The sequence below is a fragment of the Schistocerca serialis genome, chromosome 9 (assembly GCF_023864345.2).
Source record: "Schistocerca serialis cubense isolate TAMUIC-IGC-003099 chromosome 9, iqSchSeri2.2, whole genome shotgun sequence".
In the NCBI taxonomy this organism is placed as follows: Eukaryota; Metazoa; Arthropoda; class Insecta; order Orthoptera; family Acrididae; genus Schistocerca; species Schistocerca serialis.
In genome coordinates, this window is record NC_064646.1 from 230,143,938 (window position 1) to 230,167,490 (window position 23,553).

Genomic DNA, 23,553 nt, shown 5'->3' on the forward strand with positions numbered 1-23,553 from the left:
TTAAACCTATGATGAAGCTTTCTTTGTTTCCGTAGTACCTTTCGTACATGATTGTTATACCACGGTGGATCTTTCCCCTCGCTTTGGACCTTAGTCGGTACGAACTTATCTAAGGCGTACTGGACGATGTTTCTGAATTTTTTCCATTTATGTTCCACATCCTCTTCCTCAGAAATGAACGTTTGATGGTGGTCACTCAGATATTCTGCGATTTGTGCCCTATCACTCTTGTTAAGCAAATATATTTTCCTTCCTTTCTTGGCATTTCTTATTACACTTGTAGTCATTGATGCAACCACTGACTTATGATCACTGATACCCTCTTCTACATTCACGGAGTCGAAAAGTTCCGGTCTATTTGTTGCTATGAGGTCTAAAACGTTAGCTTCACGAGTTGGTTCTCTAACTATCTGCTCGAAGTAATTCTCGGACAAGGCAGTCAGGATAATGTCACAAGAGTCTCTGTCCCTGGCTCCAGTTCTGATTGTGTGACTATCCCATTCTATACCTGGTAGATTGAAGTCTCCCCCTATTACAATAGTATGATCACGAAACTTCTTCACGACGTTCTGCAGGTTCTCTCTGAGGCGCTCAACTACTACGGTTGCTGATGCAGGTGGTCTATAGAAGCATCCGACTATCATATCTGACCCACCTTTGATACTTAACTTAACCCAGATTATTTCACATTCGCATTCGCTAATAACTTCACTGGATATTATTGAATTCTTTACTGCTATAAATACTCCTCCACCATTGGCGTTTATCCTATCCTTGCGGTATATATTCCATTCTGTGTCTAGGATTTCGTTACTGTTCACTTCGGGTTTTAACCAACTTTCCGTTCCTAATACTATATGCGCACTATTTCCTTCAATAAGAGATACTAATTCAGGAACCTTGCCCTGGATACTCCTGCAGTTTACCAATATTACGTTAACTTTTCCTGTTTTTGGTCTCCGAGGACGGACATTCTTTATAAACGATGATAATGTCCTCTCTGGTAAGCCGTCAGGTATTTTATCGTTTCGCCCAAGGGGGGGTCCCTCTAACCTAAAAAACCCCCGTGTGCACGCCACACGTACTCTGCTACCCTAGTAGCTGCTTCCGGTGTGTAGTGCACGCCTGACCTGTCTAGGGGGGCCCTACAGTTCTCCACCCAATAACGGAGGTCGATGAATTTGCAACCATTATAGTCGCAGAGTCGTCTGAGCCTCTGGTTTAGACCCTCCACACGGCTCCAAACCAGAGGACCGCGATCGACTCTGGGCACTATGCTGCAGATATTAAGCTCAGCTTGCACTCCGCGTGCGATGCTGGTTGTCTTCACCAAATCAGCCAGCCGCCGGAAGGAACCAAGGATGGCCTCAGAACCCAAGCGGCAGGCGTCATTCGTTCCGACATGTGCTACTATCTGCAGCCGGTCACACCCAGTGCGTTCAATAGCTGCCGGAAGGGCCTCCTCCACATTACGGACGAGACCCCCCGGCAAGCACACCGAGTGCACACTGGCATTCTTCCCCGACCTACCCGCTATTTTCCTGAGGGGCTCCATAACCCGCCTAACGTTGGAGCTCCCTATAACTAATAGGCCCGCCCTCTGTGACTGTCGGGACCTTGCCGGAGAATCGGCCACTGGCCCAACAGGCGAGGCACCCTGTGGTGGCTCGGAAACGATGTCATCACCACTAGGAAGCACCCCGTACCTGTTGGAAAGGGGTAAGGCAGCTGCCACGCGGCCAGATCCCACCTTCGCCTTTCGGCCAGGCACGCGCGAGCCCACCACTGTCCGCCATTCACCCTGGAGTGATGGCTGACCGGTAAGATGCTCACTGCCGGAAGACGCAGCGACATCAGGGGTTCCATGTGATTCCAAGGCCACCGAAGTAGGCATAGGTCTCACCACAGTTGCCCCAACGCCACTACGAGCCGACGCCTGCGCCTCGAGCTCGATGAGCCTAACAGACAAAGCCTCCACCTGCCCCCGAAGAGTGGCCAATTCTCCTTGCGTCCGCTCACAACAACCACAGTCCCTACACATGACTATGTTTACCCTACTCTATAAGGTGACAAATTCCCAAGATAATCTTCTGATGAGCTACTCTGATAATCAAGAAACACTCACTGAAATACGAGACGCGAAAACTACGCTAGGTTTTCCCAGAAAAACTATTTAAAAGCTAAGCGCAGCAAATAAGTACAAAAACGCTTTATACAAACAGTACTCGCTGCTGCTGGTGCTGTCGCTCTGGCTGTCACAAGACAACTGCTGATTCAGGTGACTAGTGGCTAACGGCCGCGAAACAAACAAAAGACGGTTTTAGGGCGCTTTCTGTTCTAAACGATCAAGAAAACACTAAGAAATCTAACACGAAAACTACGTAAAGTTTTATCAAGAACTGTTAGTTACTATGCAGAGCAGATAAACACAAATAGAATCCCTTCCTTAGTGGAAGGTCGTAAACAAAATGCAAAATAAACGCTTTATACAAACAGTACTCGCTGCTGGTGGTGCTGTCGCTCTGGCTGTCACAAGACAACTGCTGATTCAAGTGACTAGTGGCTAACGGCCGCGAAACAAACAAAAGACGGTTTTAGGGCGCTTTCTGTTCTAAACGATCAAGAAAACACTAAGAAATCTAACACGAAAACTACGTAAAGTTTTATCAAGAACTGTTAGTTACTATGCAGAGCAGATAAACACAAATAGAATCCCTTCCTTAGTGGAAGGTCGTAAACAAAATGCAAAATAAACGCTTTATACAAACAGTACTCGCTGCTGGTGGTGCTGTCGCTCTGGCTGTCACAAGACAACTGCTGATTCAAGTGACTAGTGGCTAACGGCCGCGAAACAAACAAAAGACGGTTTTAGGGCGCTTTCTGTTCTAAACGATCAAGAAAACACTAAGAAATCTAACACGAAAACTACGTAAAGTTTTATCAAGAACTGTTAGTTACTATGCAGAGCAGATAAACACAAATAGAATCCCTTCCTTAGTGGAAGGTCGTAAACAAAATGCAAAATAAACGCTTTATACAAACAGTACTCGCTGCTGCTGGTGCTGTCGCTCTGGCTGTCACAAGACAAGAGGTTTACGAAATATATCCAGCGATAACGTTAGGTCACTCACCCTGTATTATATATATATATATATATATATATATATATATATATATATATATATATATATGTGTGTGTGTGTGTGTGTGTGTTTATTAAGCTCCCATTAAACATAATGCTGTCATTTTATGGAATCCGCAATATTATATCTGATCTTCAGAATCCACGCACAATATTTTCATATCCTCTCGCTCGCTACGCACGACCTACTATTCCTACAGAAACATTGAAGAGGACTTTTTTGAAGGAAACTTGATATGGTTAAATTTTGTACTGGGATACGTTTCCTCATTATGGCATGGTTTCCGATATTCAAAAAAAAAAAAAAAGAAATACAAGACTGGTATTCAAATGCCCCTCCACCCTCACACTCATCAGTCACCGTTCAGGATTTCTAGGATATTGTTCGTGGCTCTCCCTCCTGCCACTGCAGACAAATTTCCGACTACTCGAACTATTAGCAATATTCGACCTTTGTTTGTCCCTATAGATTGGGCTATTACGCTACTAGCATCGCTAGCATCGCAGCTATTTCGTCAACATTATTAATTTAACCATGCCTTTGTGTGTAACTAAAGGAAATCGACTTTTGTAAAATTTACGCTAAAACTAATTACTTCGACAGTTCGATCGAGACATAACCCTTACAACGACAGTAGCTTAATATTCAGAAGGCCAGACGAATACAACGATATAATTGTTCATTTTATGCTCCTAAAATTCACTAACCTCTTACCTAAAATCTACACAGACGTTAATTTTATAATTTGTTATTGCTCCACTAAGCCGGTAGCGTAATAAGACCAGTCAATGAAGACCAGAGAAATCTGAATAATGAGGGATGAGTGGGGGTGTGAAGGGGCATTTGGAGGTCACGTTTGTACGTTTTTCTTCAATATCTTGCAAATCGAGGGCTCCAGCGAAAACGAATTCCGGTACAGCATTTAACTACATGAAGTTTCCTACAAAAAGGTCTCTTCATTTTTTTCTGTCAGACTGATACTTTCTGCATAGCGACCGATAAAATATCAAACCTCGTTCGTGGATTTTGAAGGCCAGTTCAGGTTGGCGGGCTGCATAAAACAGCAGCGGTTGGGGCAGCTGAGAATGAAGCTCACAAACTGATATTCCTAAAGCTATGGAGGAAAGTGCAAAACATTCGCTGCCGATTGATGAATATTTGATTTGTGACTTCACCGCACAGCTGGAAAAGGCACAGATAGTAAATGGGAAACATATCGACACCAGGACATGCAGTCTTTGGGAACTGCATTCCGGTACTCAGTTGGATAGGAAACATGCCTTACAGACAGGTGGGTGATGTATCAGGATTTGGGAGAGCAGGTGTAGTTGGGCTCAAAGAAGCTGGTTCGAGTAATCACAGAATCGCTCGAAATTTGAAGAGCAGCGATGCCTCCATATTACGATGTTGTTAGGAATGGGGAACCATGTCGAACACAGCATCAAGAAGGAAGCACTCGACTTGGAGAGACAACAGAACGTGAGGCACAAGAAATCGTCAGAGAGGCAAACAGTCCCGGTGTCATCATTATCATGGACCCGACGTGCAACTGGTGTTTCAGTGACCACAACGACCTGTAATAGGTGGCTCACAGAAAGGGGGCTCAGCTCACCGCGACCCTTGTGCCAACAGCCATAGATAGCCCTCTGTTCACCTACAGCCCGTTTTCAGTGGTGTCGGGCAAATTCGACCTGTAATCTCACTGACTGGATTAGAAGTGTCTACAGTGATGAATCCCACTACGAACTGACCCAGATGACCAGTGGAGACCTTCTTGCAGACACGCATTGATGGGTGTGCCATTTAATTTAATAGCAGAACCACTTTGAGTGTCATCCACGGCAACCGTACAGCACATTCTATGCCCGTTTTCTTGCCATCTATGGCACGTCAACATGAGCTTACATGTCAGCTAGATAACGCCCTCCTGCACACGGCGAGACTTTCTGCTGCTTGCCTTCGTGCTTTCCTAAACATACCTTACCAAGCAAGGAGAATTATTGGAAAGACATCCTAGCAAGTCGGTATTTTGAAGATCTAAAGCGCAATTTGGACTGCATTTGCCAAGATGTCCCTCAGGAGGACATCCAACAATTGTGTCAAACAATGTCAAGACTAATAACTGCTCACGTAAGCGCCAGAGGTGGACCAAAGCGTAAACGACTTGCTCAATTTATGAAGCTTTTCCTCTTGAATCAACTATCAAATTTTTCCTGAAGCTGCAATCATTTGTTTGGCTGTACACGCACATTACATCGACCGATATCCGTCCCATCCTTTCGTGATAGATCCCTCTTTGTCTTAGAGTGTATTTGTGAAGTAATTCTGGCGCAGAGATTGTTTGTTTCGAGAGTAGTAGCAGTCAATTTCATAACAAATAACCTTTTCGTTCTAAATCAAGGCGGGAGGAATGTAAGAATTTTTTATCTGCAAACGTGAGAACTAAAATTATTCGACTCAATGGAAGAGACACCAAAGATTTAGAGCCAGTATGGTAGTGCTGTTATTACTCAGTAAAAAGCCCTCTCCGGTAAAGAAGTAGCACATGAGCCACACTGCGTCACGGATGACCGAATATGTGCAAAATGGCTTTAGCTTCCGAACTGACTGCAGCAGGAACGCCTGTAGACCTAAGTGGCGAACGCTGCGAACAGTACCATACAGCTACCATAATCGCTCGTCGTCTCTTTGTGTCGCATTAAAATGGAACTAAATCTTCATTTAACGAAACTGGAATATAAACACACCCGTGTGAGCACAAAATGACAAAAATTCATATGTTCATTAAAGGTATTTACGAAATATCAAGGTAGTTCATTTACTGTTTAACTTGTGGGAATTTGTATGATACCTATGTCGTAACTGCTACTTTAAATCACCACAATAAATAATCCGTAGTATAGCCAATATGTCTTAGAAGAAAATTCTTTTCCATCGTCTTGTCATCGAAACGATATGTAAGCACAGCGTTCATTGCATTATTGAGATTTAGTGACAACACTTCAAGGAACCGTCACTTAGATATGGGTCAAACGAACTCCCCTTAATCAAATATCTAAACGGGAATGCTACCACAGCTCAGAAAATGTGAACATAGCAACTTCATGCTCCATTTTATTCCAAACGGCTGCTGTTTTTGGAGCTTGCATTAACTGACTGGTATTATTAATCTCCTTTCCCAGAGTTTATTTCTAGGTAAATGGGTGCACATAGTCTGAATTTGCTCTACGCGACCCTTGCCTCATTTACCCATTACCTTTTCCTTTCTTTACACATCGGATATGGTCAGAAAATGTTAGGCCTATGGTTCCACCTGTAATATTTTGTGTCAAGCAGTATGATGCAGGTGAGTCCGACCTGTCAGTCAGTATACAAGAACAAATGAATAAAGGCTTATGTACTGATGAACGCATGGAGTGCAGTTCAGTGAAAGGTGATACATATAGAGAACGAATGGATGAACGGAGTGTCTCAAATATTAGCATCAAGTAATAAGTTTCCAGATGTTCGCCTCTTCGAAACTTAGAGGTCAAACATCGTTATTGGTATATCTGTTTCAACTTAAAAATGCGTGTAAGAGTCAATTGTAAACGAAGTTACGTGGCTCTGTTCGGAGAACTGGCTTACCGACACAGGCGGCGACCACAATGACGACAAGGAGTGTCTTCTGCATGGCGAATAGTAGCCAGGAGTCAGAACCATCGCCTTTTATAGGCTAGTAAGCTCCCCTTGTTACGTAAAGCGAAAGTCGTCAGATAAAAGCTACCAGGCGGTTTGTACGTCACAGAAAATTATCCGTTGTTCACAAATGTGTGTGATAATAGCACTCCGAAAAGGAAAAGGGAAATGAATTTACATGACACTGTTTGAGGGACGCGTGGCTACGCGAAAGAGCCAGAAAACAAAACGTTTACGTTTTACGAGATACGAAGTATGGTTATGTAAAGTTTTTAGTTTTTAATTTATTTATTTATATGATGCTTTGAACTAAAAGAAACACTATCGACAGCTGTCGAGTAACATACACCAAATAAATTAATACCTAATGCTACTGATCCGCCACGTTACACACTACAGTTCGGAACACTGTTGCAGAAGCGACGAAAAAAGCATAACAAATTTGAAAGAACGCGAAACCTCCAAGAATGGCGAAGTTTTACAGAAGCTAGAAATTAAGAACAACCACCTCTAGCCGTAATAACTAACGGCCTTGATACGCTTGGGCATTGATTGAAACAGAGCTTGGATGGCGTGTACAGGTACAGCGGCCCAAGCAGCTCCAACACGATACCACAGTTCATCTTCAGTAGTGACTCACGTATGGTGACGAGCCAGTTGCTCGGCCACCATTGACCAGACGTTTTCAGTTGGTGAGAGACCTGGAGAATGTGCGGGCCAGGGCAGCAGTCGAACATTTTCTGTATCCAGAAAGGCCCGTACAGGACTTACAACAGGCGATCGTGCATTATCCTGCTGAAATGTAGGGTTTCCAGGGATCGAATGAAGGGTAGAGCCACGGTTCGTAACACATCTGAAATGTAGCGCAAACTGTTCAAAGTTCCGTCAATGCGAACAAGAGGTGACCGGGACGTGTAACCAATGGCACCCATACCATCACAATGAGTGATACGCCAGTAAGGCGATGACGAATAGACGCTTCCAATGTGCGTTCACCGCGATGTCTCCAAACACGGATGCGACCATCATGATGCTGTAAAGAGAGCCTGAATTCATTCGACAAAATGACGTTTCGCCATTCGTCCACACAGGTTCGTCGCTGAGTACACAATCGCTGGCGCTCCTATCTGTGATGAAGCGTCAATGGTAACCGCAGCCATTGTCTCCGGCCTGATAGTCCATAATGCTGCAAACGTCGTCGAACTGTTCGTGCAGATGGTTGTTGTCTTGCAAACGTCCCATCTGTTGACTCAGGGATCGAGACGTGGCTGGACGATCCGTTACAGCCATGCGGATAAGATGCCTGTCATTTCGACTGCTAGTGATACGAGGCCGTTGGGATCCAGCACGTCGATCCGTATTACCCTCCTGAACCTACCGATTCCATATTCTGCTAACAGTCATTGGATCTCAACCAACGCGAGCAGCAATGTCACGATACGGTAAACCGCAATCGCGATAGGCTGCAATCCGACCTTTGTCAAAATCGTAAAAATGATGGTGCGCATTTCTCCTCCTTACACGAAGCATCACAACAACGTTTCACCAGGCAACGCCGGTCAACTGCTGTTTCTGTATGAGAAATCGGATGGAAACTTTCCTTATGTCAGCACGTTGGAGGTGTTGCCACTGGCGACATCCTTGTGTGAATGCTCTGAAAAGCTAATCATTTGCATATCACAGCATCTTCTTCTTGTCGGTTAAATTTATCATCTGTAGCACGTCATCTTCGTGGTGTAGCAATTTTAACGGCCAGTAGTGTATTATGCAAGTATAATTTCTGTGCGTATTGACCATGGCCACCTCCGCAAAACTGTCAGTAAATCAGATAGCTGAACTTCTGGAGTAGCAGATGCTGCAGCTCAGAGAAGTCATGATCAGACTGATCGCCGTGAAAGTGAACAAAACGGCGCACCACCGCCTGTTCCCGTACCGCCATTCCGACATTTGATTCTCAACAAGGGGAACGTTTAGAGTAGCACCCAGAGTTCGTCTCCCACTTCATGGTGCATCACAATGAAGGTCGAGACAGGCAACCATATTTTCTTGGAGCAGTTCGAGAGCCAGTATACCGATTATTAGCCTGCAATTCTTTTTCCAACGTCACCATGAAAGTCTTGCTTACGTGGAAGTAATTGCTGCAATAGTGCAGTACTAAGATAAACAATTTAATGTGGTAGGTATGCGATACAAATTGGTTTGCTGTCATCAGTAACACAAGTAGACACATAAGCATAGGGTAACTGACGTCAGTGCAAATCCATGTGTGAATGTGAACATTAGTGATGCCATGATAACTGATACCATTACCCCAAAAGGTCAAATCCTCGCATACTTGATCAGGTTCTTAAGCATCCTGACCCTATCTTAAAACAGATTTTCAAATTAGTAGAGCGTCATGTATCGTATGATAGCTCAGCAGTAGACTTTGATGCTGCTCATATTTGTGCCGTTCAAACTAATGATAAACATGTTGTGGCCTTCGTTTGTGAGCTCCAGCACACGAAGTCTCGGCCAGGACAGCACCGCAACCAAACCCACTGTTCAAGGTACCAGGTCATCGAAGATAAATTCTGCCTACGGTGTTTGACGGCACCCAGTTACCAGGAGTGCCGCAACCGAAATGCTAACTGCTGTCCCCTTGGCAAGTACAGCCACGTTGCCGGCCGCGGTGGTCTAGCGGTTCTGGCGCTGCAGTCCGGAACCGCGGGACTGCTACGGTCGCAGGTTCGAACCCTGCCTCGGGCATGGGTGTGTGTGATGTCCTTAGGTTAGTTAGGTTACCATAGTGTTACAGTAAACTCATTCTTGAGCTCTTCGATCCACAAACATACACTGCTAAATGTGTCACACGTTGTATTGTCCTGCTGGTAGACGGCATACTACAAAGAAAAACAATCTGCACGTGAGGGTTGGATATGGCCACCAAGGATAGAAGCGTAACTGTGTTAAGCCACTGTGCCTTGCTGAATGATGAGATCACCGAAGGATTTACACTAAATCCTTCCTCAGACCCTAATACTCTCTTCACTGGGTTAAACGTTTTGCCTCCAAACATTTCACGCCATACATGCCAATGGCCATCATTCTGATGAAACATAAAACGTGATTCATCTGAAAATGCCACCTCTCGCCGCCCAGTGGGAGTCCAGGTGTGCTTTGGCATGATGAAGAGCAGTCACGATGCGTACATGAACCAGTCGCCTGCTGTGGAGATCCTTAAGCAGCAAGATGTCCCCAACGTGCGTTGAGGAGACACTAATCGCAGCCCCTCAGTTCATCTGGACGGTCAGCTGCTGAACAGCTACATGTCTGTTCGCCTGTACACGTGTCTGCAGCTGTCGTTAACCCGTGTTGTCTATGGGCTGTGGCGAAACACAAGTGCTTCAACGCTTGCTTTGGGTAGCGCCATTGTGCCTCTCACACACGAACAGTTAACAAACCTCCCGTTTTGGAAATGCCTCCGCACTTTGCCCGAAAGCCAATGGTCATGCCCTTTTAGACGTTAGATAAATCACTCCATTTCCGCATTACGGCAAAGACTGTACTATCTTCCGTGTTCCCCCTCCATACACGAGGTTCTGACGTCAGTCTTTTGGATCAAAGGGTAACATGAAGTAGTGGTCTTGGACCCTGGACCGTAGATCACATCGGTAGAATTGGAGCAGCCTTCTGACGCCAATAGCATTAAGAATATGAGTAGCACAGGGTTCCACCTTCAATCTATTGGGAAAGCCGAAAGCTTCATCAGGACTTTCAAGCAACACATGCACTTTTACGCACTTCTCATATGTGAGGGCAGTTCGTAGTAATAGACGAAAAGTCATCGAGTGAAAGAGAAATAGTACCTGGCGTTCCCCTGGAAGTGTTATAGGCCCTCTGTTGTTCCTCGTATACATGACCGATTTAGGAGACAATCTGAGTAGCACTCTTAGATTGTTGGAAGATGGAGCTGTCATTTATCGTCTTATAAAGTCATGCGCAAAACAAATTCCAGTACAATATAAACGAGATATCTGTATGGTGTGAAAATTGGCAGTTGACTCTAAATAATTAAAAATGTGATGTCGACCACATAAGTACTAAAAGAAATCGGCTAAGTTTCGGTTACACTACAAATAACACATATATAAAGGATATAAACTCAGCTACATACTTAGGGATTTCAATTACGAGTAACTGAAGTTGGTTCGATTACATAAATGATGTGGGTAAAATAAACCGAAGACCACAATTTATTGACAAAACACTTAAAACGTGTGACGGGGCCTCCAAAGAGACTGCGTACACTACGCTGGTCCGTGCTCTTCCGGAGTAGTCCTGTGCGGTGTAGGAGCCGCATCATATTGGATCTACGGAGAACACTGAAAAAGTTCAGAGAAGGCACCTCGTTTTGTACTGTCACGAAATAGCGAAGAGAGTGTCACGGATATGGTATGCAAACTGGTCGGCAATCACTAAACGAAAGTCGTTTTCCATTGCGGCTGGATGTTGTCATGATCCGACAGATTGTTGCTAGGTTTGTGTACGTAGGCGGCTTTAGACTCTACGCACAGGTCACGTAATTTGCGTACATAACGGGACACTGACTTGCGCACGCTGCGATGACGCCCAATAGCGTCCCACACTTTTCCCGTAGGGTTTACATCAGGCGATTTTGGTGGCCGAGACATCAGCGTCAGTTTAATAGTGCTCCTCATACCACTGTGGCACTGTTCTGGCTCTGAGATACGAAGAATTACACTGCTGAATGCATCAAACATGAAGGGGTGCAGGTGATTCCCAGCAGTCTTCCCATGCAAGCGTAGTTCAAAGTCTCCAACTGCACAATATTGCTCCCACCACCCTGTGTCCGTTGCTCGATGTACGTTTGTCGAGACTGCCAGCGACCTAGTGCAGCAAAACTGTGATTCACCCGAAGAGCTGGTACGTTTCCATTGACCGACGGTCGAATCCCGATGGTCCCTTGCCCGTTTGCAGTTGTAACTGACGGTGGCGTTCGGCCAACATGTCACCACGTGGGGGTTGTCTGCTGCAGAGCTCCATGTTCATCAACGTACAATGGACGGTGTCCTCCGTAGCACTTGTGCATGAACGAGCATTGTGCTCTCTCGATAGAGATGCGAAGGATCACCATCTATCCTGCTTTACAGAGTAGACAAGCTTTAGAACCCCACGTTCTGTGAAGAGTCGTAGATGTTCAACCACATAGAACCTAGTGGTAGTTTCACTGTCCATCTACATCTCTCCATACGTGCTCACGACTGTATCACGTGAACATTCGACCAGCTTCACCGTTTTCAAGGCACTCGTTCACAGGCTCTGCATAATAATAACACTAGTCAGCATTTTAAACATCTTTTTAAGGTGATTAGTTGGGTGTAGGTGTCCTTGAATCAATTTTTTATGGATATTCTGGAAATAACTTCCATTTTTGTCTATCACGTCAGTTATTTACACAAAATAAGATGAAATATTTTGACGATTTTTACTTTTGGACCCTCAAATAGTTTCATACACCATTTCACACAAGGTGAGCTTTTAATCAAAACGCATTTAAAAAAAATACATTGAAGAAATATTGTACAGAATCCCCTAATTTCTTTCGTGACTGCCTTGACTAAAAACATTAAGGGAATAGCGTTTTATCAATTTATTTACGTTCTTTTCTTTGACTTCCTCGCAGATCCTTGTATATGATGGCCCTCCCTCTTTAACATCGAACAATATTCGGCCACAATACTTCCTTTCCGGTTCCCCTGGTACCCACTCGCCATCTCCTTAATGTCTTGGTGGAAGGGTTTATCCTGCGCATCACTACAAAGTTCCAGCTTTTCTGGAAAGTAGTCGGTAAGTGAGTGAAGGAAAGTGGAATTTCAAACTCATATTACATCCCATCTTCTCGAAATTTTGCCACATGTTTTCCGCAAATGTCTAGAAATTAGGATGTTTTTTATTCCCAGAACATTTTCAGTAACTGATCGGAAGGCGGGCCATTCGTTTATTTCTATCTTTTTCATTGTCTTGTCAAAATTTTCATCCTTTATCTGAGGATCAACAAAAATTGTCTCGTGTAATGAAAGGAAATATCTTTGGAAAGTTGCTTAAAGCAGAGACTTTAAAAACTGATACATCAAGCCCAATTATGTGTGCAGTGGTAGAATCAAGATTTTATTTCTTTGTGTGCTTCTACAAGCGGTCCGTGCAAAATATTACTAGTTTCAGGCACAAAATTTCTCCGTTATGGACAAACTCACTCACTCCAATATATTTTCCTTGCCCGTATCTCCCATTCGTGTACGTAGCAAAGTATTTTTGTAAACCCTAATACTATTCACATAATTTTGATGTCATCACAGATTAGCCATTTGTGTTTCTCATAATGGGAAACTTGAAAACAGAATTTTAATGTTCTTATACGCCTCTTTCAGTTGAACTGAATGGCCCACAGGAATGGGCCCATACACTTTACCATAATGCAGTACCACGCCTTCAGGCTTCTCGTTGGCGAGCCTAGAAAATATTCATGATGTTGTTCAATGCCATAGAAGTTCATTAAATCTCTCGGGTTACTGCAATAAATGAAGGATTCGCTGTGTGAGAATAAAGCCACTAGGTCTTTCTCACTATGTCTGTACCATGAGTAATGTGTTACTGGTTCCGGAAGATTCATAGTTTTTACCCGGCAGCCACGTAGTTCAGCAGATTCCTGAGGCAAATTTAAATCTCCTACTAGAACATTAAATTTACTCAGAGAGAATAATTGTGGAGTGAAGTCGAATTCAGGCTGGTAGACATCACTATAATCTTCGATAAATGCGTCAGCTTCATTTTCGTCATCGTCTTCTCTGAAACAGCTGGAAGATGAGGAGCAATCACTTCTTCTCCATGTGCAACAGTCCTGATGGCTGAAAAAAGGCTTGGATACACGATGTGTTTGTTAGTTTCGGATCGGCTTCCCTGAACGTTAACTAAACAGAAGTATGAATCATTGAGGCGACTTTTAGGCCAGCTCCACACCACTGGAATCGCAAATATCATCCGTCTTTTCTTTTCTCAATCCTCAACACAACAGCAGCAAACTGTCTTTGGCGCCCATCATCTGCATCTACATCATACTCGGCCAGACACCTGATGTGTCGCGGACGGTACTTTCGGTACCACTATCTGATCCCTCTAACCCTGTTCCATTCGCGAATATTTCTTGGGAAGAATGATTGTCATTCCACTTGAGGTCGTTCTGGAAAGTTATACCTAAATATATTACGGCAGACGCTGTCTCCAGCTGTTTGTCATCGATAGTGTAGCTGTACAGTTGTGTATATATTTTCCTATGTATGCACAGTATGTTACATTTACTTACGTTCAGTGTCAACTGCCAGAGACTGCACCATTCATGAATTGTCTGCAGGTCGATCTGCAAATTCTTACGATCTACATTGTTATAAACAACTGAATCATCTGCGAATAACCTTAAAGAACATCCGACTCTTTCTACTAGATCAGTTATATACTGGGTGATCAAAAAGTCAGTATAAATTTGAGACCTCAATGAACCACGGAATAATGTAGATAGAGAGGTGCTTGGACTGACATGATGGGGTTCTATTAGAGCAAAAAAAAAAAAAAAAAAAAATTCACAAAATGTCCGACAGCTGGCGCTGGACAGTAAAACTGCGCATTACAGTCGTGTATAAAAGGAGCTGTAATGAGAGAGAGAATCAGAGGCGCCAGCTGTCGCAGCATGTTGGGTGCTAGTTCAGCGTTACGATCCTATCGCCATAGGAAGCGGACTCGAACGGGTAAAGGTCCGTTGACAAATGCAGATGTGGCGAGAATGATTTCGAAGTTCGAAGCCATGGATTGTTTAGACGATAGACCTCGTAGTGGCTGACCGAGCACAAGGTGTAATGCTGCTGAGACAGTTAAGGAAGAAATGGAGATTGTAGCGGGTTCGTCTATGCACGGGGAATTCAGTGCTCGTGCAGTCGCACGTCACACTGGAATTCCATACACTGTTTGGTTGGCACTTAGGTGTACCCTCCGGCATCATGAACTGTTACCTGGCGATTAAGTGGCGGAGGGCATTTGCGGTGTGGGCGTTTCAAAACATGGCGGAAGATGACGATTGGTTGAGTAACGTGTTGTGGACCGACGAAGCTCATTTCACTCTCCGAGGATCTGTCAACGCCCACAACTGCGAAATTTGGGCTACCGAAAATCCTAGAACTGTCGTGGAAACTCCATTGCACGACGAGAAAGTCACGGTATGGGTTGGATTTACCACATCTACCGTTATCGGGCCTTTCTTCTTCGAGGAAATGCGTGATTCTGGTTTTGTAACTGCTACTGTGATGAGCAAGAGGCACGCCGATACGTTACAGAATCGCATCATCCCCAGCCTGGCTGATGAACACCTGCTGGAACGTAGGATGTTTATGCAGGATGGAGCTTCACCCCATTGCTAGACGCGTGAAGGTTCTCTTGCGTGGGTCGTTCGATGATGATCGTGTGCTCAGCCGACACTTTCGTCATGATAAGCCTCCCAGGTCCCCAGACCTCAGTCCGTGAGATTACTAGCTTTGGGGATACCTGAATTCGCAAGTGTATCGTGATCGACCGACATCTCTAGGGATGCTGAAAGACAACATCCGACGCCAATGCCTCACCATAACTCTGGACATGCTTTACTGTGCTGTTCACAACATTATTCCTCGACTACAGCTATTGTTGAGGAATGATGGTGGACATATTGAGCATTTTCTGTGAAGAACAACATCTTTGCTTTGTCTTACTTTGTTATGCTATTTATTGCTGTTCTGATCAGATGAAGCGCCATCTATCTAACATTTTTTGAACTTTTGTATTTTTTTGGTTCTAATAAAACCCCATGTCATTCCAAGAATGTGTATCAATTTTTACCTCTCTATCTACATTATTCCGTGATTTATTCGGTTTTCAAATTTATACTCACTTTTTGATCACCCGGTATATTGTGAACACCAACGGCCCTGTCACATTTTCCTGTGGTACTCCGAATATTACCTAAACATCTGTTACGTTAAGAGCGACGTGTTGAGGTCTATTTGCTACGAAAGTCTTGAATCCAATCGCAGGTCTGCTCCGATACTCAGTAAGCTCGTATAATTTCATTAAACGGCATTGTGGGACGGTGTCAAAAGTCTTACTGAAATCAAGGAACACGACATCAGCCTGAGCGCCGTTGTCCACTGCGCTGTGTATCTCATGGAGGAACAGAGCGACCTTAGTTTCGCAGGACCTCTTTTTGCGGAATCAGAGTCGATATTTATAGAGGAGCTGTTCATTTTCCAAGTACGTCATAATGCATAATTCTAGTTCTGGTCACCACGTTCCATTTTAAAATAATCATGGCTAGCTTTTTTCACAAAGTCTGTTTTAGCCCCTTTCTGCTTAGACATGGTATAATTTCCACAAACTCAACAGCAAACACTTGGGTCGTTCACGCACTTGAATGTTGACATTGTAGAAACTACAAACAGTAGGCGAACTGTTTCATTAATAGTGTCTTAAATACACAGACTAATCAAATTATATCACTGGTAACGCATGCCTGTGAGATAAAAGCACTTTCAATGTCACACAATAACAACTTGCATCCACAGCTGTAGCAACCGAAAGGTATACAGAGCGAACTGACAAAATTTCTCTCCAACAACATGGATTACCTAGCACAGCAACATACATTGAAGCAGATTGCGCCCAAACTGTACGTTACAGGAAAAAAACTGTCAACAGATTTAGAAAAAGAACAGAAAGTAGAAGTAATATCACATATTAGTTTTCAGTCACCTGGTACCATGCGGACTAGAGTAATATGCCCTTTATCAAAATCGGTAAATCTCAACTGATTTCCCCTTTTGCAACCCATATATTCTCTAGGGTGAGCCCACATACGAATCTGCTCCCCCTACATATTGTTGTTAGCGCGTCAAATGGCCGCAACGCCTCTCGGCGTCATCCGACGCCGCGGTGGGCTGCAGTCGTAATGCTTTGACTTACCAGGGTGTAGACAATGACATTCCAAGTTCAAAACGCATGTAGAATGAGAAGCATTCTTGAGAACTACCTCAAATTTTAACAGCATATTACTGACACGGGGGGAATGGTCAGTGGACAAAAAAACATGTCACAGAAATTTGACCAACAGATGGCGCTGTAAGTCAGACACACGACTGCATCACGGTTGCTGCCCTCCAAGACAGGGAGGTGGCGCCGCCCTAGGTCTTGGAGGGCAGCAATCGTAATGGGCGTCGCATGCGCCGTCTACTGAACGCTGGCCTATATAGCACGTCGATTTGCAGCCCGGCGTCAGCTCTCAGCGCGACTCATCAGCAGAAACAGCATTTTCCTTTAGACGGCGACCAGTTGGATCGCCGAAATATCGAGTCAAGATGATTCTAGGATCGGGCTGCAGATCCGAAGAGACTTTCAAGACTTATTACGCTTGGAAAGCCTACGTAATAGAAGGGAGAACCGATAGAGGTACTCAAGGTACCCTCCCCCACACAGCGTGAGGTGGCTTGTGGAGTGTGGATGTAGATGTTGATGTAGATCACATGTAGACTAGTTTCTTACTTGTAAATTGATGTGTTTTCCCCATATAAAATCAAAACTTTTGCCATTTTCACACAGGACAAATGAGTAGTTACGACTGTCTTGGTTATTTTACAAACTACAAGAGGCTAGTTCCCACTGCCAGGATTTCCTACATCCGAAATATGGTTACATGTCGTATTTCAAGAGATGGGATAATGGCTAGGAAGCTTGCCAAAGCACATAGCAACACACATGCGAACATGAATTTATAATTGTCACGTCCTTAATATGAACAAGTGGAGTAACTTCCATAGCAGTATTTTTTCATGTTGAGCAATTCATGACTCCATAGAATTTAAAGCTTCCTTTTTCATGACAGAAGCAGTTTCTGGTATAGCGTAAGTCCAAAGGATAGGAAATATTTGTAATATCTTCTCCACTCTTTTGAAAAGTATCTCACATTGTTATAACTTTGAAGCCAGTGGACGGAGATACGTCGGTTATAGAGACCAAAGAGTTAAAAATGAAATTAATAGAAAACAGCCCTCGGTCACTAATTTTTAACGAATTAACCGGGTTTCGACACTGCTAGGAGTGTCTTTCACAGAAGTTGAACCAAAGAATGGTCTGTAACATGGTCTCAGAATTGTGACTAAAAACGTATGATACAAATTAAGAGTATGGAATTACCGTGAAAGACTGGCCGTACTTATATTTCATTTATAAAATAATAAATATGTCAAAAGCGCATTAGTCACAAGATGCCCTTTTGACCAATTTTTGACACTATGCATCACGGAATATTGAATTCCAGAACGATTTCCGAAACGGAATATCCCATGTGTCTAGCTCCTACCACCACTGCGTGTTGAAAGTCTGTTAACTCTTGTTGTGCGACCATCATAACGTCAGAAAGCTATTCAAATGAATCGCCAAAGTACAAATGACAACTCTGGCAACGTAATGCCCTTTTATTCCATGTGTACGCGATACTACTGCCATTTGTATACGTGCATTTAGCTAATTCATGATCTTCGCCACCTCAGTGTATTAAAAGAAACTATTGACAATCGGACGAGAGATTATAGCTCAGAAGTATATCCTTGGTACATATGGGTGGGGAGGATGAAACACAGTTACGTTAATAATTTGCCGATAAGACCAGTGACCACGTAAGTTGAATAGTTAAATCTAGCAAGCACACAGAAACTTAGGAGCGAACACCATACGTTTGCCAAAACGTGCAAGCGAGGGCAACAAGCTTGATTCGTGGCCTTAAAATCCGCACTCGTCTGCTGAAGGAACTGAATGAACTTCGCGTCTGAAAGGCGACCAAGCGGGCAACGGAGATTCGTCTTACCAGGCGGGCAAAGAGCGAAAAAATCGGAAGACAGCACCAACAACTCGAGTGTCAGATTCAGCAGTCCATTTGTACTTAAAGATCAAGTGCTGAAATCCTTCCAACGGCAGCAAGGTTCAGATCATCAGTTACCTCTCCTGTCCTAGCCTGAAGCTGCAACTCTGCAGAAACCTGAAGTGAAGTGACAACTCTGCAGAAACCTAGAGCGAATTCATTACTCTGCTGAAATGTACAGGTGATCTCCTTATGCTTCTCTTTGGATCTTCGCTGCATTTCGCCAGAGAAGAAATTCGTTGGACAATGGTGGCGAAGATTGCAAATGCCGACCAGAAAAAGCCTAATGAAGGTGTTAAACGATCTCCTATTCGTGTAGATTTTTCTCTTTTTTGACCCAATAGAGCTCTTAGGTGTTGAGGAAGGCAGAAGAACTCCCCTACCACATGGTACAATTCTCAAAAACGCCTGTCCAATGTTGCGCAAGTAGAAAGAACGAAAACGTGTGGGCATGCCAGAAATTAATAGCATGACCGAGCAAGAAATCTACATTCTCTATGTTTAAACCGGACGTTATTATGAGACGTTGTATTGAAAATTTAGACGGCATGAGGGAAACCACACCCGGCTAGCGGTCTCTTATATGACTAAATGGCTTCTGTGGAGAATTCTATGATTCTTACGACAAAAAAAGTGCTTGTTGGTCTGCCGGCGGAGGGAGAAAGAGGGGTAGGGTTGTTAGAGTGGTCATGAATACCTATCTGCCCACCTTAGGCCGCGCCTCTCACAGGGCTTAACATTTTTATGGTGGCCAATCCTCTTCACAGGACTGATATCTCGTGCAGCCAGCTGGAAAGCTTTCAGTTCTTGGAAACCTCTACTGTATTATCTAGCAAATGTAAAGAAATAAATAGTGAAATGAAAACAGCCACTGTCATGGCCAACCCAAACCTGCTATTTCAGAGCCATAGAAATGAACGAGTATGTTTGGTTTCACAACTTACCAGCCACGCCCAAGTACCATCTAGCGGCATTTTGCAAACTGGTCAGGTTAGTCTGCCCAGTATAGTCTGCTACCTGTAGCGATTAATTGAAACTTTGTTTGTCCAGAATTAGACATACTCGTCCCCTGTTCACTCAGATACTGGCGAACATCCGTTGAGGAGACACTGCAGCTAGCAGATGCGTGTCTCGACCAGTCAACGACCGCAGCTCTTGCGGAATTTCTAATGTATTACTGAATACCATCTTGGTCGCTTGTAAGACGATATGGAATAAAGTATTTTCATATCGCCCTCTGAAAAATGTTAGTGGCAACTTTCAGAGACTAATGCCCATGTTAGAAGTGGAACAGTTCTTTAAAATGTCATTCCAAAAAAACTATAACCAATGTTGACAAAATTCAGAATTAGCATGGGAAATGTCACACAAAAAACTATAGAATTTGCTGGCTAAGAGCAGGGGACAAAGCAGGGGACAAACCTTATGTACATTCTCGAGTGTGTACTCAGAGCACCAGCACAATACATTATACATACATACACACACACACACACACATATATATATATATATATATATATATATAAAGGGTGGTCCTTAAAACTACAAAGAACGAAGCTCGCCTAGCTTGAAGTGGGAAACGAGATGGAGCTATGGTTGGCCCGCTAGGTGGCGCTGCCATAGGTCAAACGATATCAACTGTGTTTTTTTGAATAGGGACCCCCATTTTTATTATACATATATAAAAGCAGTACTAACGTTCAAAGAACCAAGGTGAATTTATTAGTTCACATGCAACACCATGATATACACAATTTACTCACCTTTGGGCCATGCCGTGTGGCTCCCACAGGTGACAGCAACACCACAGGTCTGAGTCTGGCAAGCTAGATGTTAAAATTTGTAGATAGAGTCCTAGCGTGAATGTGTTAATCCCAGAATGAATGCACTCAATAAAATCTTCTGCTAAGTCGCCAGGTACCTTCAATAGTGAATGCTGTATTCGCATGATAAACATAGGCATGGAGAGTGTGCAGGTTGTGTGCGTCTACTTCAGACCTTCCTCAAAAGGTATCGGAGTCCAAGTGGTTTTGCCATGAGATTGGGCGCCGAGTGTCATTATGGTGCAGCTTCTAGCGACTCTCTTACGTAAGCTGGCCTTGCAGTGTAGTTTGGATTTAAAACGGTTTTATTTACAAGACCTGCAATATCTTCTTCTCCCAAATCGCCAAGTATCCTATCTCATATACTTTGTTGACAATGTTGTTTACCGTAATGTCGGATGATTTTTACAATACAATACAGTAAATACCTTCCTACTTGACGATTTGCATTTCAGATTTGTTATGAGGAAGTTTCTGACTTTATGAAAATATGAGAAAGGAGTAGGGTTTCAGAGGACAGAAGAGAGATAGAGTGTGAATTAGGGCGTCGTCAGAGACTGGATCATTCGTTGCTGATAACTACTATTAATTGTATACCGTCATTCTGATTATTTCCGACAATAGCAGCAGTAAGGGTTACATGGTTCCCCAAACTGACCTAGTACCAAACTGGGGCTTAGGTTTGATAGAAAACCCTATGGATTTAGTTTGAGGAGAAGGTCCCATGAGTGAAATTGCGATCTGTCAACTGAAATAGCACTTTAAGCGAATTAACAAGGCAAGGTGTGCTGCTGTTTACGAAATAGCGATTTCAGATGGCGTTCTAGTTGCATTTTTCTATCTGAACTCTCTGATTGGCATTATTTTGGTTCTCCTACCTTTTACGACCCTTTAACTAATGCCCTTGGTGTGTATATTCACCGTAAACAAAATTTTCTCTTTTCTAACGAATTCTTTTTAATGTAAGGTTGTATTTTGTTGCTGGATAATATCTTTCATCAAACGGTCGTATTCTTTCTGTGGCACTTCGCTGCTTCTTTAGTTGTACTGTTTCTGTGGCACTTAGCTGCTTCTTTAGTTGTACTGGGTGAAATCCAGGTATCTATGTGTGTCATTACAATTTTTTAATACCTTAGTAATGATTGACCAGTGTTATTGTTAATCACAGTCATAACTTCTATTTTGTTAACTTCTTATTGCACAAAGCAAGGATCAGTCGTTTATGACTGAACTTGTGTGGAAACGAGGATATTTTGTTGTAGGCAGTTAGGAAAAATGTGAAAGGAAGAGCTTCTTTATTGAGACTGAAGTTTTGGGATGAATTGACAAAATAAATCAAATCATCATGAGGAAAAGAAGTAGTTTATTTCCAACAGAATTGTGGAAATTAATATTCGTGCGAGTTATTTCTGCATATGGTGCTGCTATTACACGTATTATTGAAAGAGCGACAGATATCGTAGCAGTCTGCATTTATTATTGAAGATGTTATCATTTATTACGGTGGTGAACAGCAACAGGCCTGGAATTGTCAGTAGCCGTTGTACGTCAGTGAGGTTGTTGGTTGGTAAGAGCTCATCCACCTGCTTGCGTCGTGGTTTAGCCCCTAGATGGACCAAGCGTTGTTCGCTAGAAAGGAGGGCAAGAAAAAGAACTTGGTTATTACTTTGTTTCTATCATATCTCGAGCCATCATCACGTTCCACAATTAACTTCTTATATCAACGAATGTAGCATAAGAATTGCAGAGAATACACAAGGACCTGTATGTTACGTTTGCAGGAAGTGTCTCCTTAGCTATTTTGTTGCTGTGCACGTCTATAGCAGAGAGATAGGAACAGCAACAGACCGTCTGTACACTCATCGTGCACAAATGTCAATCAGTATTTTATAAATGGGGTTGTTTGCTTCGTTCTCACCCATCGTTGTTGGCAAAGTGTATGAATACTGCATAGCTTTCAATTGCGAAAGGCGGCATATATCAGTAAACGTTCTTGACCAAGGCATAGTCTTTTAATATCTCTTCTTACTTTGACACAACAGAAAGTCTATGTGTCGAGGAGGCATCACAGAAAAACTATTACGGTTCAAGTAAGTGTTGTATTATCGTCGTGGGTGAAGAGGTAACAATTAACTATTTCAAACTGACAATAGGCAAAGATTCATGATTTACATTGTGGAAACGTCAAGAATTATGCCGCGATGGACATGGTACCGTTCCAGTAATGCCGGATTTTAATTTATTATGATGTTCAAGAGCTTATTGTGTGATTTCTTTCCCTGTTTACCGTCTCTGAAGCTTATCTTATTGAGGAGTTGAATGACTGCGAGGTTGTTTTTGTACCAAGCAGTGGATTTTAATAAATATAGCGAAACCTAACACACACAGACACACACACACACATATACATATATGAAACCAACTCAGTACTACCACTACTACCACTCTCCTTGGTTGAGTTCTGTAGTGGCAGCGGTGTGTGGTTGAGAACACTATGTGCCTTATATTTTATAATAGCTTTACATTCTATTAATTCTATGTTTAAGATGCGTGGCCGGCGTTCTATTTGAAGTGGTCTGTTTCACCGTGTCTGCCTCAGAGCTGTTACGTTTAATGCTTCGAGGAAAGTAAAACTGAGTTCAGAATTAAAAATAAGTAGGAATGTTACTATGTCGGAAGTTTAAATGAAGTGTTGTATCAACCGGCATGCTGCCGACGTCGGGCGGGGAATGTATGACTACAGCCGTGTCTGTTACTGAAATGACGTTTGTAGACAAGTTGACATTACTTTCATTCTTCGAAGAACTGGAACCGTCCTCCCTACAACTAAATTCCTCCGGCACCAACGGGGAAGGTGTACTTTACACCCATCTCTCGTAAGTACTATAATCTAGTCATGTACTTCATATTTAAAA

At 43.2% G+C, this 23,553-nt stretch overlaps 1 protein-coding gene across 1 annotated transcript in view; it reads right to left on the reverse strand.

Annotated features, from left to right (window-relative positions):
* LOC126418849 (uncharacterized) overlaps nucleotides 1-6,809 on the reverse strand; it is a 652,968-nt gene extending 646,159 nt beyond the window's left edge. Inside the window, exon 1 of the mRNA XM_050085837.1 lies at nucleotides 6,771-6,809. The gene's annotated coding sequence lies outside the window, so the exon portion shown is untranslated. The remainder of the gene's footprint in view (nucleotides 1-6,770) is intronic.
* Nucleotides 6,810-23,553: the final 16,744 nt, after the last annotated feature.